The sequence below is a fragment of the Mus pahari genome, chromosome X (genome assembly GCF_900095145.1).
Source record: "Mus pahari chromosome X, PAHARI_EIJ_v1.1, whole genome shotgun sequence".
NCBI lineage: Eukaryota > Metazoa > Chordata > Mammalia > Rodentia > Muridae > Mus > Mus pahari.
The window spans coordinates 146,464,431-146,470,989 of record NC_034613.1 but is presented as its reverse complement, the minus strand read 5'-3'; positions in this window follow the sequence as shown (position 1 = coordinate 146,470,989).

The window sequence follows — 6,559 nt, the reverse complement described above, 5'->3', positions numbered from 1 at the left end:
GCCATCACTGGGAAGAGAGGCCCCTTGGTCTTGCAAACTTTATATGACCCAGTACAGGGGAAGGTCAGGGCCAAGTAGTGCAAGTGGGTGGGTAGGGGAGCAGGGGCTGGGAGGGGTATAGGGAACTTTCAGGATAGCATTTGGAATGTAAATAAAGAAAATAATAATAATAATAATAATAATAATAATAATAATAATAAAGGGGAACCATGGAGACAGGACAAGAAGTAGCACCTCAGCGTTCAGAGCTATGCCCCACCAAGCACTCCATTGTTTCCTGTGTGGGGTCTCCAGTGGTGACTGTGAAGACAGGAGTCCATGAAGTGAAGCTCAAAGATCCAATCCTTCCTCACTGCATGGGACCTGCAGGTGGTGCAGTGGACAGAGTGTTTCCTACTAGGGAGTGATGTTGAAAATAAAGACGTTAAAAATAACATTTAGGAACCAAAGATAGAGACCTTGATGTGTTTCTTTCCCACTTTATTTTTAGAAATAATCCTCAGAGGATAAAACTGTTACAGTCTGGGCATAGGAGGAAAGAAAAAAAATGAGCAGAAAGAGACTAGCAGTTTTGAGGAACAGCAAATTGAAATGAGGCTTTGTCATAGGGAGCTGTGTCACATAAACCCTTGTTCTCTTGTTTCTTGAGTTTTGTTAATCTCATGTACTTAATAATTTTTTAAAGGCCTTACTTCATGCTTACTTATACTTTTAAAAAAAGTGAGGACCTTGAGAGATGGTGACTCAGCTGTTAAGACCTCTTGCTGTTTATTCTCAAGAAAATGCAGGTTCCATTCCTAGCATTTGGTTTACAAATATCTGTAACTTAGTATCAGGGAATCCAACATCCAACACCATCTTCTGGCTGGAAAACACTCATGGGCAGGAAAAACACTCATGTACATAATATGAAAAGAAATTAATTTTAAAGAATGAGAAGATGCTATGGCTTATCTCTCTATAGTTTCAAGTTGAGTTGAGGTTTGAGTAAAAAAAAATGACATAAAGATTAAAAATTTCATCCTTCATGTTGAAATTAATATTATTAGATCAAAATACCTCTTGGCCTTGTGCATAGAAATAAATGACCATACAAAGAGGAAGGGTGTGCTGTGTCCCTTTCATTTAAGCTTTCTAGGCCCAAAGTGAAGACAATAAACTTACTTCATAAGTTGTCTCATAGCTAGGATCCAATACCTGACAAAAACAACCTAAAGAAGGAAGCATCTATTTTCAGCTTACAGTTGGGGAAGGTACAGTTCATCTTGGCAGAGAAAGCACAGCAGCAGGAGCCTGAGGCTGATGGTCACATCGCATCTGCAGTGAGCTCAGCTGGCTTTTTCTCTCTCACAAAGTTTTTTTGCATCAGGACACTAACTCATGGGCTAGGGCAGCCTATACAGAGGGTGCTTCTTATCCTTCAGTTTAGTCCTCACTGGAAATGCTCTCACAGACACATCCAAAGCTGTTGCTAAAGGCCATGGATATTTGTGGGTGTGGGTGTGTTCTCTCTATGGTGTGCCTATGCATTTGTGAGTGCTGGCCAGAGTTTGACCTAGGGAGTGTTTCTTAGTCTCTACCTTGCTTTTTGGTTCAGAGTCCTCCACTGAACCTGGAACACATCAATTTGGTTAGACTAGCTAACAAATAAGCCTAGGGAGCCTTCTGTTTTGACCTAGTCCCTCCATCCCTGCCCAATGTCAGGCTTACAGACATGTTGGGCATGTGCATGGGTCCTGGGGAATTTAACTGACATCCTAAGGCTTGTACAGCAAGCACTTTGCCACAGATTCATCTCCCCATTCACACGAGGCAGTTCTTAATCCAATCAAGTTGATGATTGAAATTACTATCTCACTAGTAGGATTGTAGTGCAAAACTAGAATCCCATAAATGGTTAAAGCATTTATTTTTACTTTTCTGTGGTGATAGTTACACAACTACAAGCAAGTAGAAAAAATTTCACAGAACTATATACTTCACTCCATGCTCACAAAAAGGTAGGTAGAAACAGTGAAGCTCAAGTGAGTTTATTATCGGAGTTACCATTATTGCATCAGCACTGACTTACAAAAATGTTCTCCTTTGGGGCAGCTGAATAAGGGCCACATGGAACACTGTTTTTTTTCTTTTTGTTTTTTTTTTGTTTTGTTTTGTTTTTTGACTTCTTCTGAGGAATTGTTTTTGTTTGTTTTAAGGCAGGGTCTCATGTATACTAGGTTGTCATAGTGCCTACTAACTGTGAAACTGATGACCTTGAAGTCCTGATTCTCCTGCTTCCACCTCCTGAGTACATGTGTCACGATGCCAAATTCATGTGCCACTGGAGATCAAATTCAGGACTTCCTGAATGCTAGGGGAACACTACCAACTGTCAAAATCCCCAGCATTGTGTAGAACTATTTTACATGAAATGTATAATGATGGTTGTAGAGCCCAGAATCATTTGGTGTTATGGTCAACTTCGTCTTTATTTTTGTCTAACTGGACACTTGTATTATAAATAAACCATGATATCAGGTTTGATTTAAGAGCAACATAGAGAGTCTTATCCATTTATGCTTAAGCAAATGCAATTGATTATAATACTGATCACGAACCAGAGTCATTCTTAAAAAAATATAGTCATGAAGGGCTTGGGACATAGTTCTGTGGTCAAGAGCAAGTATTTCTGTTGCAGAGGACCAGGGTTCAGTTTATAGAAGCCATATGATGGTTCACAACCATTTGTAACTCTCATTTCAGGAGTTCTTACACCTTCTTCTGACCTCTATGGACAGAAGACATGCATGTGGTATACATACATACATGCAGACAAATACATAACAAATTTAGAAACCTTTGAAAAATGTAACTGTGAAGTCTAATGATAGTTGGAAGTCTGGAACTAAATAGGACTGCCGTTTACTCTTTGGATTAGGCTTTCAAAAAATTGTGGTAGTACAGAACTCAACTAAATTTGCTAAAGATTGTCATTTTCACACAACACATCCTTAAATTCCTGGAGAAGTAGAAGTCGGAAGTGGTTTGTCTGTCTTCATTTTTTAAGGTGAGAATTTCTACTTCAGCAGACTTTGGGTAGGGCAGGCTGCCTCTATCTTGCTGATATGCCTAAGATGTGGTCTATTTATATTACAAAGCATATGCAGAGCCTGGCAAGCCTCTCTGCAAATGAGCTCATCGGCTGTGCCCTAAAGTGGGAGGTTGGATGAGGATGTAGAGACATTGGGTCCTTTCGCAGCCATTTTGCCTCTTGGTGCTGATTAAACAGGAAGGATAAACAAAAATCTATGATTTCTGACAGGAAGGATAAATAATGAATACCTGTCAAAGAGAACTCAATGTTCTCCTTGGTTTTCTTTGCAGGTCGTCAAAGTCTAGTTCTTAAGGACTTGAGTACTTTTAATGGATTTTTCCCTTTTGTGTATTGTACAATTTGTAACTACAGGATATTTCAGATATGTCTTCCTGATGAGTCTCCTTCAAAGTGTGATGAGCTTTATTCTAGAGCTTTATTCAAATCATTTAGTATTTGTAGTGTATGTATCCATTGTTAAGTAATTAGATTAATCTGTAAGAAAATAGAGAAGAGCAGTTGCTAACCTCAAAAGCCTCCTAGACAAAGCAGAAAGGGAAAGAAAATAGAATTGTCTTTCAAAATGCCAAGGACTTGGAGAGAGGGAGATAAACAGCTCATAGAATAGGGTTGAGGTGGGAAGGAGTGCCATTAACTATTTAGGACAGTAAGGTTTTTGCAGAAGGATATATTCTTGGGAGGTATTGAGCTTGCTACAAAACATTTAAATTCATAGGCTTTTCCTAGATGCTGTGGCTCACACTTGTCACCCCAGTACTCTAGAAACCGGAGAAGGAGTGGTCTTGCAACTTTGAGGACAGCGTGGGGTACAATCTGACTTTCAAGCTAGCTTGTGCTGCACAAAACCCTAGTGTTTTAATTTATGTGGAAATTGTGTGTGTGTGTGTGTGTGTGTGTGTGTGTGTGTGTGTGTGTGTGCCTGGCTATATTTACCTTTCCTATCAATAATCTGAAGGAACCTATATCTTGTTGGATACTCATTATCACGTGATTTATTGTATCTGTAACAGGTCCAATGAATGAGGTCCAATGACTGCCATCTTAAAAGTTTACTATTATTACTGTTATTCTTAGGGTCTAACAAAGCCCAGATTGGCTTCTGACTTGTTAAGTAACTGAAGATGACCTTGAATTTCACCCCCACCAACTCAAGTACTGGGATTGCAGGATTTCTCCACTGTTCCCTATCCATTTGGTGCTAGGCATCAAACCCAGGGCTTTGTACATGCTAGACAAACACATCTTTAATGAAGAATTTACTTTTACTTCTAACTATAACTTGTATGGGATAAACATCTCTTTCTAGAATAATACCCTTGTATTACTGTATCTTTTATGGAACCAGAAACCTATGGCTTGTGACAAATGCTTTCCTCTATTCTCTGCCATGAGTAATACAGTACCACATTTTAAACTTCAGTGAGTAGGCCAGAACAACTATCAGAACTTGTATTAAATTGTAGGTAGCAAAAACCCAGCCTTACAGTATAGCTTTATTTAGTCCACAGTGGGGAGTTCAGAATTGTCGGTGTGATTACATGGTATGGATAGAGACCTCTGTTCCTTATGATTCTGTTCTTCTTTGTCACCATTTGGTCTGACCTAATTCTGTCTGTTCTCAAGGTGCTGATTAGACTTCTGGCTATCATATTTGCTTTGCCTCTCTTTTCTCTCTCCCTATCTCCCTCCTTCGCTCCCTCCATTCCTTCTTCCCTTTTCCCTCCCTTTCTATATCCCTCCCTTCCTTCCCTCCTTCCCTTTCTTTTTTTCCTTCCTCCCTTCCTCCCTTCCATCCTTCCTTCCTCCCTTCCTCCTTCCCTCCCTTCATTTTGAAGGATGGTCTATACCTAGTTCAGGCTTATCTTGAACTCTCCATATAGATGAGAATTACCTTGACCTTCTCCTGGCTCCACTTCCTCAAGGCTGGGAATGCAGGGACTCATCACTAGAGTCAGTATGTGACAACAATATTGACTATCAGTTTAATAAGATCTTGAGTCACCTAGGAGGCAAACTTCTGGGTACGTATGTGAAGGGGTTTCTAGATTAGGTTAATTGATGTGAGAAGATTCAAAATTAGTGTGGTTGGCTCCATCCCACCATCAAGGATCCTGTACTGAATGAATGCATGCATGCATGAATGAATGAATGAATAAATAAATAAATAAACTTAGTAAGAGAAACAAAGAAAAGCATTCCTCTCTTTCTACTTCCTGATGGTGGATACGAGCTGCCTCAAGTCCCTGCCATCATGTCTTCCCTACTCCCCACCATGATGGACTATAACTTTAAACTGTGAGCCAAGATAAAACTTTGTTTTCTTAAGCTGTTTTGTCAGGTATTTTATCATAGCAATGAAACAAGTAACTAATGTACCTGGTTTATATGATGTTGAGAATGGACCCCCAGTTTTCATGCATGCGAGGTAAGCACTGATCCATCAAAGCTATATCCCAGGCCGTATCCATCAGATTTTTGTTCCAGATGTAAAGAAGGGAAAAAGCAAATGGAAAGATAAATATATTCACTGTGGCTACCCACTCTAAAATTGCCATCCTAAAAGCCCTCCTGCAGTGTGTACACTTGTGTGTGTGTGTGTGTGTGTGTGTGTGTGTGTGTGTGTGTGTGTGGTGATTTGAAATGGGTCTTACTTGGTAGCCCTCTTGGCTTATTATGAAGATCAGGCTTGCCTCACACCTGGCATTCCTAACACATGAACTACATGTTTGCACCTCCATTCCTGGTCCCCTTCTGAGTATCAGTGATTAATAGTGTCTCAAGGACTCCCAGGTATAAGAGAGAGATATCATTTTATTTGAGACTTCGAATCTCATGTTTAAGAAGACAGATATTTGACAGACAGCTAATAGACTCTGCAACACTGGGATGCCATTGAACATTTGATGAAACTTTAGCCCCTGCCTATATTCATATTTTTTATGTGTGAGAAAAAGGAACTGCTGTTTGTCAAAGATAATACTAAAGTTTTGACTATTTGTTGTTAAACAAAATGCTACATGAGACAAAGAAGAAGCATAATATATGTGTGGATATGAATTGATTCATTGTCCAGGCATCGGAAATTCAAATATATCCAGAAATGGGTAGGATATATGAGTGTTGCTGGGTGGGAATGAGGGTGCTAGAACAAGGACAAGCATGTCCCCTTTGATGGAGACTAGAAAGTTGTTTCTGTGATTAAAAGCACATATTGTTCTTCTGGAGGGCCCCAATTTGGTTCCCAGCATTCCAGAGCAGGTATTATTATTTGTAGTATTGTCTTCAGAGGGATGAAGTGTCTGTGTGCTTCAGCCTTATGGAGACCTGTATACACACACACACACACACACATACACACACACATACACACACACATACACACACACACATACACACACACATACACACACATACACACACATACACACACACATACACACACACATACATACACACACACAC